The sequence below is a fragment of the Festucalex cinctus genome, chromosome 12 (assembly GCF_051991245.1).
Source record: "Festucalex cinctus isolate MCC-2025b chromosome 12, RoL_Fcin_1.0, whole genome shotgun sequence".
NCBI lineage: Eukaryota > Metazoa > Chordata > Actinopteri > Syngnathiformes > Syngnathidae > Festucalex > Festucalex cinctus.
This window is the reverse complement of record NC_135422.1, coordinates 11,158,381-11,169,139: the sequence shown is the minus strand read 5'-3', so window position 1 is coordinate 11,169,139 and position 10,759 is coordinate 11,158,381. Positions and strand designations below refer to the sequence as shown.

The following is a 10,759-nucleotide window of genomic DNA, read 5'->3' as shown; positions in this document are numbered from 1 at the left end:
GTCTTCTGTTGTTGCTTTTTCCGCTATTTTCTCCTTGCTTATCCCCAGGTTCAAACAGGTGTTGTCTTGTGTTGTTACTTTGTGTTCTTTTTTTCCCATTGTTTAGCTCCAGGGACCCCAACACAATTCCAAAAGGGACTGTTGTTGTATTTTGTATTCCTTTTTGTTCTATTTTATGATAATTAATCCTCAGCATCCCCAACCAGGTTAAAACAGGTGTTACTTGTTGGTCTCTGTGAAGTTTGGCTATATAGCAATTTGGTTACATGCTTCAGATTAGCATATGCTGTAGCCTAGCATGACCCTTAGCTTATCACATGCTCAGCCTAGCTAAACGGCGTGGCTCAGCTCATGATAGTTTCTATTTATCCTTGTTGTCCATATCTTGCAAAAATACACCATAAAAACAATAAACAGACTGAATCCGAATGGAATATGATTTGGGTTCACGGGGGTGACATTCCTAACAGATGTCATGTATCCGGTTCAGTCGGAATCGCCGGAGTGCGTTTGGTCTGCCCATGCTCTGTCTTGACGTAAATACACAGTGACATTGTCGTTTGCCAAACTGAAAAAGGCAACTTTCAAGCAGAGCTTGTCTGCGACGGATCACGGGACAGATAGTTTTAAAGTAAGCTACTTGAAGTGAAGTTCCAGAATGATAATGTGAAAAACTCCCTCGAGTGAATCACAGTTTTCAATCTGGCTTGTGAAGTTACCATCCCAGTTCCAACATGAGTTACTTTCGCTATATGTTTACTCTAACACCATGTGGCATCCAAACAAATAATTTCCCAATAAACGACAGGAATACAACCAGAGGACAACTTCTGCCATGACTACCTTGCCAAACAGAAAAGGTTAAAAAATACAACACAAGGATTGACACCAAAAACATATTCTCCAAAATCATTAAGTTCCACCAAGCATGCTAACACGGGGGGGGCAGCTATGAAACGAAGAGCGGTATATTACCTAGATTTCATCTCTCCAGCCATCCCCGCCCTTACGGATCTCGGCTTCTTGCTGTTTTTGAACAGCGGAGGGGGATGTCGACAGAACGTGATTGCCTGATAGATAGATATCTCCAATTGGAGAGAGGCGAGGTGGAAGAGGCGACAGCGGTTGAGGATGAGGTGTGTGTTTTGTCATCCGCGGGGACAGTGGGGCTGTGAGCGTCTGCGGAGGATGATGGATTACATGGGGGGGGGGGGGGGGGGGGGGGGGGGGGCTCGGGTTTATGTGTGCGTTTTGCACGGCTGTATATACGTGTGAGTTTTGCGCAGCTATGTGTGCCCGCTTTCCCTCGCGTCCACTACGCACACAAAAGAAAGCATGCCAGCGAATTAATTTTTCACGACGGCAAGTGGAAAAGGTCATTAAATAAAGCAAATGTTTGTGATCGAGAATCCTTGGGAGCTATTCAGTGCAGAGCTCAGGCTTACTTAAGGCTTAAACCAAGGTATCTGCGGGTTTAAGGAAGCCAGATTTAAGACTGTTTTAAGGCCACTTTGAAGAGATTTCAGAGATTTGAATGTTGCCTCACTTCACTAATGTCTCGCCCCGTAGAGTCTGACCACAACAATGCCCCTCACTAACTCATGAACAAAATTATCAAGCATGGCCAATCAAGTGCGCAATTGTAATAAATAGTCACATACGAAACATACATAAGAAGCTTCAAGAAAATAGCAGTGCTAGCAATACTAAGATAGCATTAGCTCTGTAAATAAGCCGATGTTAGGTACAACTACTGTGTTTGCGTGACTTATTCGCAAACTAAATCATATTGATTTGAAGTTTTAGTTTGTGTAAAGTTCGATCAATTAAAAATCGACACGATTTGAACAAATTTACCTGCGAAGCAGAAATGTTGCTAATTCTGCTTTGCTTCTGAGTCTGAGACACATCTTAGTCTTTCTTGACTTTGTGTAAAATTATGTCAAATTTGAAGAACTTTGAGCTTTTCTCAATTTTTTAACCATAATGCCATTATGCTGATTATTTTTTCAAGGATTTTATATTGTAGGTAGAAGCACTGTTTTATTTATTTATTTATTTATTTTTATTTTATTAACTCAAACAACCAAAAGTATACCTTATGTATACCAAAGAAAATGAAGACTCAAGTTCTTATTTTTTTGTTAGAATTTGGCAATAAATGGGGCAATTTCAGGACCTTTGAGTTACGTATTAAAAAAAATAAAAATACATTTTTAATTAATTAACATTTCCGAAAATCTAATTCAAGACTTTTCAAGTAGCCACTGACACCCTTTAGAGCTGATCCGCCATTTTATTTATGAAGACGTCCATGTAAGCCTCGTGAGTGTGCGATGCTCAGATAAAGACAAACGCATGGGCGAAGACAGATCGGCTGACCCCGGCATCGCATCTGTCACCATCGGAAAAACCTCACAAGTCGGACATGCATCAAGAGCTACTATCACGAGCTGTGTGCGCGGAATGCAAGAGCTTGAGACCTTATCATAGCTGGCCACATTCCTACAGCAGGAAGATAAAAGAGGCCAAATGAAACAGATCACCCCATGTTTCTCTGTGCCTGCGTGTGTATGTGTGGTACCGTGAGACTATGTCAGTGATGAATTGGGGTTTAAGGACCTACACCTTCCAGATAAGCAGAGAAAACCGCCACCGGGACAACACAACAATGCCACAGCACCAGCTAAAATAAATAATGTGTCCAAAGAGCCCCCTCGGCAATACGTAACCTTGTTGAAAGTATCCAATAACAAGTAGAGGATGATCAGGTCATACAAAAGATGCCTTCGAAACAATTAAAAAGATTAAGGTGTTAACTAGTTATTCTAATTGTTCTCATTGCAAACACTTTTTCAGTATGCAACATGAACATGAAATAATGGATACGACCTCCAATGCTCAGCCCACACATTAAACTGTCACATATTTATGGGTTGCTGATGATATTGATGTACAAAATGGTGAAAAGTTGAGAATTTCCTTCGACGACGTGGGCCGGAAAAAAAAAAAAACAAGATCCAAAGTTGCTAAAAGAGTAAGAATCGAGCAACAAAGCCTTGTTGTCATCAAACAGTGCAGTTAAGTTTGGTTTTGTGACGGTTTGGTTCTTCTTGGTAAATGTTGATGGGTTAGTCCTCTAGTCTCATTTTCATAAAATTACACCTCCATAATTCTGTTGGTTCAATGAACAGTGGCATATTTAGCTACGATTGTTTGGGTCAGATAGTTTGGGATCCTTAACAATCAACCTTCACACCCCACCAACCCCCACCCCCACCAAAAAAATAAAAAATAAAAAATAAAAAATAACAATACGGAACCAAACCATGATGGAAATTGAAGCCAGTTTCCAGCTTGTTAAATGTTTCAAAACAATAAAAAGACAGAAGATGAAATTGACATTTGCATGCAGGTAAATGGTTGACAATTAGTGTAGTCTGCATTACTACAAAATAAGGAGCCATTGATCAGGCTTGTTGTTATTGGATTCGGGAACCCATGTCCCTTAAAAGTAATTGAACCGACCCACCACCCAATTGTAAAAAACAGAAACAAAAAAACTCTAAAAACCTCAAAGATACTGATAAAAACAGACTGACTGTAACATTTATTTTTTTTCATCAACTTAGTACGGCCCTCGGAGGACTTCTGGTCCCTAATAAGAAAAAGGTTTTCCACCTTCTCTAAATGAAGAATGACCATCAATTTTTGCCAGTGATCTGACATCAGGGCCGTGTAACCTTGCTACAGAGCAATAAGATAGTTATGCACTGCAATAAAATCCATCTTACAAAATGTCAAAGTGAGAAAGTTGTAATCATTCCAAAAATGAACAGACCAAAAAGAATTTAAGAAGAATCACTCGGAAAGTGAAACTGCAAACTTGTAAACACTGAAGGCCCTGGTAGAGATTAGCCGGTCTTAAAATGCTTGACATGAAGGCTTTTCTTGAAGGAAATGATTTTGTTGCGCGGTAGCTTCAGCAAGAGACACCGGATGCTCATCTTACTCACTTACAGTGCTTCTCTACTTATTGATCTAATCTGAAACACACACCAATCATCAAGTCACCTTAACTCATTGAAAGTTTCTGCACTCTCCCAAACTCTCCCATTGTGCACTTTCCTTTCGCTGACAGACTTGCGTAACAAACCATTTGGAATGTCACAATATCCACCCACCCATCCATCCATTAGTGTTCTACTGCTTATCCTGTTCAGCCTCAGTGGGAAGCTTGAGATTTATCCCAGCTGACTTTGGGCGAGGGGCTGGATACACCCAGGGCTGACCGGTTGATATACCATGACGACACACCGATTTGAATCGTTTTCAATAATGGGAACATTGGGACACTTGCTGCATTAGTGCTGTAAAGTGAGAAGACAAAGCATTCCCATTCCCTAAGCTCTTTAACCCTTAAGACATCCTAGGGACATTTTGTGCTGTTCTTTTCTTTTTTTAGGTTATATTTGCCCGAGGATATTTTAGAATGTAGTGATTATGAAGTCTGCTACACAATTCTGAGTCTCTGGTTTAGAATTTCTGCTCCGGCCTTCCTGTGTGGAATTTGCATGTTCTCGCCGTGCTTGCATGAGTTTCTACAGATCCACCAACCACCTCCCACATTCCAAAAAAACAGAAATGTTGGGTTCATACATTTGGTGTTAATGTGAGTGTAAATGGTTGTTTGTCCATATGTGCCTGTTTGTCTATATGCATTCTGTGATTGGTTAGTGACTCGTCGGGGATTTACCCTACCCTCTTGTCTGAAGTCAACAGTAATAGTCTAAAAGTGTCTGTTGCTATTGATGTGTGAATGTAAAGAGAATGTGTCTTTCATGTCCAACTTCACAATTTGTTTCTCTTAAATAGTGATAGACTGATCAGTTTTTTTTCAAGGCCAATACCGATACCGATTATTAGTTCTCAAGGAGACCAATAACTGATATTTCAAGCCGATATTCATTTGCAATAAAAGGGAAAAAACAAACATTTTAATGCCATTCTTTAATTATTTTTTTAATTTTTTTATTGTATTAATTTTAAACATATAAAGAAATTGACAGCTTTGTTTAAAAATTGTAACAAAAATTGCAGGGAGCATAAATGGCCATCAGCCTGTTTTAAGCTAAATTTAAAAACTAAGCAAGTAAATAATTCCCGAAATTTTTCTACTGTAAAAACTTTTTACAAAATTTCAACATAATTTTTTATTATTTTTTTTTAAATAAAAAAAGATATATATTTTGTATTTTTTTTTTTTTTATAAAAAGTGTAGGGCGTTCCCAGTGTCAGCATCATTTTTTGTAAAGTGGAAATTTAAATGAATGTAGCTAATTTTGGGTTTTTGTCAGAGTTCGTAACAGGTTTCAAAAGAGCTTTGCAGACAGTGAAAAATTGTCTGAATATGTTTGAAATATCTTTGTGATAAGTAAAAGCTGTCTGTGAACATCTTATAAAGCCTAATGAAAACCCTAAATTCGCTACGTTCACAAACATTCATCGCTCAGTGAGATGACAGCATTATCGACCTTCAGATTCATGCACGGCCGATGCCGATATTTGTCAAAATGCCAAATATTGGCACCGATAATCGGCCCGGCCGATAATCGGTCTATCCCTACTCTTAAAAGCTCGAACAAATTCTATAATAAAAGTCTAGAATCCCCAAAATAGAATTATGAATGCATTTCTGGCTGAGTTCTTCAGAAGCATTTCTTCTTCAACGAGTTTCTCCTTATCCTATATTTTGTGTATCTCTGCTTTACCCCACAAACTCCCTTTTTCCCTTCCCAGGATGACGTGCGGCAGATGAGTACCTTCCTCGTCTGAGCTCCGAGGAAGAATTTGCCGGATGAGCGAGCACGTCTCTACTTCATAGGAAATGTTGTTGCATTTCATTAGGGCCAAGATTCATCACAGCAAGCAAACAAGAGGAGCGTGCAAATCACACCGGAGGAATTCCTATGCCGCACTCAATGCGTTTTTCGCAGCTAATGCACGGAAAGGCGCAAAGCAAACAAAAGGCAGCGAGCGCTGATTCAAGAGACAACGGGGTACATCAAGGATGCGGGTGCAATGTGATTGGTTATTATTGTGCTCTTCAAAATGATGCATGAGTGTGTCAGTCGGCTGCCTGCAGTTAAACAGCCATTTTTTATTTTTTTTTGCTCCCCTTAACGGAACAATAGAGCTGTTCCTGGAACTGAGTCTGTTCTGCTTATCGGGGGTCTGGGTCTCTGAGTGAAAGGACACTTGAGAGTCTGTTTTTGGCAGTGGCTTAGGGTCCAGCTCTGACAGCGGAAAAATAGCAGTGATAAGGCCCGTATACAGGCCAATTTAACGGGTCGTGACCTTGTCTCCGAGTGGGAACGACACTGTCGGAGTGTGTGAACGTGGCCTAGGGGATCGGTCCCGCGATGAGATGCCCGTGATATCTGACTGTAGCCCTGACCCCACAGCAGTGGTTGTCAGCATATTGATTCATAGCCTGAACAACAGAGGAGGAAAAGCGAAAGGGTCGGGGCGCGTAGCCGTAAAAGGGGACAGAGTCCGATTGTACGTCTTTTTCTGTGCATGTATAAAAGAATCCAGTCAGTTGGATGGTGGGCATTGTACGCAACGCTCAGGCCTCACTTGACACCGAAGCCAACAGCTGCATGAGGGGGAACACAACAGCTGCATTCATGACAGATGCACAAACACGTCTGCACATACTGGACAGTGGAGCTGTTGTGGCTCCGGAGATTAGAGGGATGCCATGCAAGTTCTGGGAGTCAGAGAGTGGGAGAAGCAAAGGGATTAGTTAGTCTTCGAGCGTTAACAATGGCTGCGCCTGTTTTTCGCGAGGCGGCCCACTCACTTGGTCTGCGACAGCCACCGAGGACGGGATGGTGGTGGGCGTGTATGAATGACATTAGGTCATATGTGGACCTCAGAAGATTTGGTTTGCATGTAAATAAAACACGTACAATAGGAGGGAGGCGTACCTAAATAAATAAATACAAACTTCAAGCAATGCATCAAAATGACCAAACTTTCACCATCTACTTTTTCAATGTAGTCATTCATTGAACAGTCAAGCTTTCCATCAATCCTCTATCCAGCCAACCGACCAACCAACCAGCCTGTCATTTATCCCCCCCTTCAACACTCAAATCCATCCATCCATCCATCCATCCATCCATCCATCCATCCATCCATTCATCCTTAACCCTCCCACCGTCCAATCAAACCATTCCATCTATTCATCAAACCTCAATCCATCCATCCATCCATCCATCCATCCATCCATCCATCCATCCTTAACCCTCCCACCGTCCAATCAAACCATTCCATCTATTCATCAAACCTCAATCCATCCATCCGCTATCATCTGTTGGTCTCACAACTCGAGATAACTTTGACGCACCATAAACTCGACCACTCTGACCTTGTTTTGCAGATTCACTTCTGTGCTCTGGCAGCTGCACGGGCCGATGCCCCGGCCCAAACTGAGAGCGGTCAATATCAGGGATGCCTGCCAGGTGAGAGGTTGGCTCCGGTTTAATTGATGCACAGACGAGCAGAGGAGGCAGGAGGAGAGGCCGGTCGCTGTAACTACCAGGGCCGGGCTAAACTATTCCTGGTGGGCTTCACTTGGCCGACTGCTGAGCCTTCTAGCTCGTGCTTCAAAATGGTTTAGGGGATTGATTTGACAGCTAATTTGCCGAGAGGATTTGCATAAGGCCTTGTGCTAATAAGGCGGGCTTTTCTCCCCCTCCTTTTTCTTTTTTCAGCTATCTTTGAAGGCTCCTTCCTTCCCTTTCAACAAATGCTAACAGATTATGTACGCGAATTAGGTAGACAAGAGATTTAAATTGGATATCGATTAAAGGACTTAAAGCCTTGTGTTTTCTCCTGTTAACGCCTGCGTTTAAATGATTGATTCACAATGTCACACTTTACATCCGACTGACTGTGCGTGGAGCTGTGTTTGGGGTCGGCGCTGCCTGAGCTTTTTCCGCGGCTAAATACTCACATCACCGCCATACAAAGAGACCTGCCGATCTGATGACAATCTCGCTGGGTCCTCATGCCAGCCAGGTGGAGGCTTTCAAAGAGGACAAATCCTCCACACACAATGCAGTTGGACCACTTACAGAGGAGACAAAACTTTGATTCTTATCGCCGAGTAGGTGTGCGGTGACACGACGTGGAGAGGTAGGACTCAGACGCAGGCGTAAGGTAGGCCACCAAGGCAGCAGGTTTATTTCCGGCCAACAGAGGTCTCCTCTCAAACTGAGAGGAGAACAGGGAGGGGAAAAAGTGGAGAACAAAAAGCGCTCCACTAGGGAGGAAAAAACAGGCAAAAGGTACTGGGGACAACAGAAAGCGCTCCGCTAGGGAGGAAAAAGGGCACAAGGCAAAAGGGGTAACTAAAGGCGCTCCAAAAGGGAGGAAAAGGCACAAAAACAAGGCAACAACGCTAGGCAACATGAACAAGGACATAAGGACTGTGGGACGCTTCCATGCACTGACGGTGACACTTCGGCACTGAGGGGAGAATGCAGCTGGCTTTTATTGCAGTAGGTGATTGGTGGCAGGTGGTGATAATCAAGGGCGGGGACCGGTAATTATGGCGTGGCAGGAAGGGCAAGTGACCTGGGGTGAGAGGGGAATCAGAAATTCAAAATAAAACAGGAAACATGACTATGAAAATAAAAGCATGGCCTGTCACACAGGTGGCGGCGTGACAGTACCCCCCCCCTCAATGGCCGGCTCCTGACGGCCATCCGACCCAAAGAGTCCAAAAACAAGGGTGGGCGGAAGGGGGCACGGAGGTGGGAACACGGCCCACCCCTCCGTCCCAGACAAAAGGGCAGTCCAGGAGGGCGACCATGAAGCCAGACAAGGGGCCGTTCAGGATGTTCCCGATAGAAGAGTCCGCGGGCGGACTTGACGTGACTTGGCGAGGCGTAGCAGACGTGGCGTGGCAAGCTTGGCAGACTTGACGAGGCGTGGCAGGCTTGGCAAACGTGGCAGAATTGGCGTGACAGGCTTGGCAGACTTGGCGAAACGTGGCAGAATTGGCGTGACAGGCTTGGCAGACTTGGCGAAACGTGGCAGAATTGGCGTGACAGGCTTTGGCGTGGACGGCTTCGGCGTGGACGGCTTCGGCGTGGTCGGCTTCGGCGTGGTCGGCTTCGGCGTGGTCGGCTTCGGCGTGGTCGGCTTCGGCGTGGTCGGCTTCGGCGTGGTCGGCTTCGGCGTGGTCGGCTTTGGCTTGGTCGGCGTGATGCAGAGACTTGGCGTGACCTGATGCAGAGACTTGGCGTGACATGATGCAGAGACTTGGTGTGGCTCAGGGTCTTGGAGATGCGCCCGGCGAGACTCGGGGGCTTGAGGCGGTGACTGGCGAGGTTCAGGATCGAGAGACTCAAAGGTGACCAGGTTGACTGCGGCTGAGGATGCACTGGTCGCTGATTGGTCCAAAACGTGATCCCTACAATCTTTTCCCCAATCCAGTATATTCCCGGAGTTCCAGTCAATTCGGGGGTTGTGTTGACGTAGCCAAGGGTGTCCCAGAACCAAAGTGGGTGACGAAGCTTGGATTACATGGAAACGGAGATTTTCGATGTGTTGTCCAATTCGTACTTCCAGGGGTTCGGTGATGTGGGTGATGCTGAAGAGTTCCTTGCCATTCAGGGCTCTGGCCTGGATGGTCCGGGGAAGGGGTTCGGTGGTGGCTCGTACTTGCTTAACGAGGCCCCAGTCCATGAGGCTCTCGTCGGAACCGGAGTCGATGAGGGCTGGCATGTCCATGGTCATAGCATGGTGGCGTATCTGGGCTTGCGTGATTCTTTGTGTCTTAGCAGGTCGGGGTGACGAGAAACTCACCGGTGAACCTCTTTTCACGGTGCAAGTTCCTACCAGATGACCAAGTTCACCACAGTAGAAGCAGCGACCTTCTTGGCGGCGACGCTGTCGCTCCTCGGTGGTTAACTGGGCCCGACCAAGCTGCATGGGTTCCTCCTCGACGTTAGGCACTTCCCTTGGCCCTGGTCGGGGAGGCATGATGAGCTGTGGCATTTCTGTTTCCATTGGCGGTGAAAAGGGGGTTGGTTCCACCCTTCTATGGTGCCCGCTGGACTTGGTCAACTCTCGTCGGCGATGATCAGCACGAATCGCTAGGGAGATCAGAGCATCCAAGTTGGTTGGAAGGTCCACGGGAATCAGGAGTTCTTGTATGGCGGGTGAGAGTCCTTTCAGAAAGTGGTCCTGTAACGCTGTGGAGTTCCAGCCACTGTTTGTGGCCAAGGTGCGAAAGCGGATTGCGTAATCGCTGACGGGTTCTTTGCCTTGTTGGAGCCGGCTCAATGCTCGTGCCTTCTCTCGGTCATTGTTGTCGGGATCAAAGACCTGGCGCAAGGCGGCTTGAAAATCCTGTACATTTTGGCAGACCGGGGAGCCCCTGGCCCATTCCGCGGTTGCCCAGGTCTTGGCTCGTCCAGTCAGGTGGGACACCATGAAGGCTACCCGGGACCGAGCTGTGGAAAATGCCTGTGGTGAGTGTTCAAAATGGATGTCACACTCCGTGAGAAAGGTCTGACATTGTCCAGGTTCACCGGAGTATCGTTCTGGGGAGGCCAGTCTCAATCCTACCCCGGTGAATGACGTGGTCGGGACAGAGAGTTCGGGGAGGGGTAGCTGTCCGGTGGAGGCTGGAGCTCGACGCCGCGATTGGCTCACCAGTCCTTGGACCTGGCTCGACAGC

At 45.5% G+C, this 10,759-nt stretch overlaps 1 protein-coding gene across 1 annotated transcript in view; it reads right to left on the bottom strand.

The window, feature by feature from the left end:
- pacrg (PARK2 co-regulated) overlaps positions 1-10,759 on the bottom strand; it is a 154,209-nt gene that overhangs the window by 48,951 nt on the left and 94,499 nt on the right. The gene's annotated exons all lie outside the window — the stretch shown is intronic.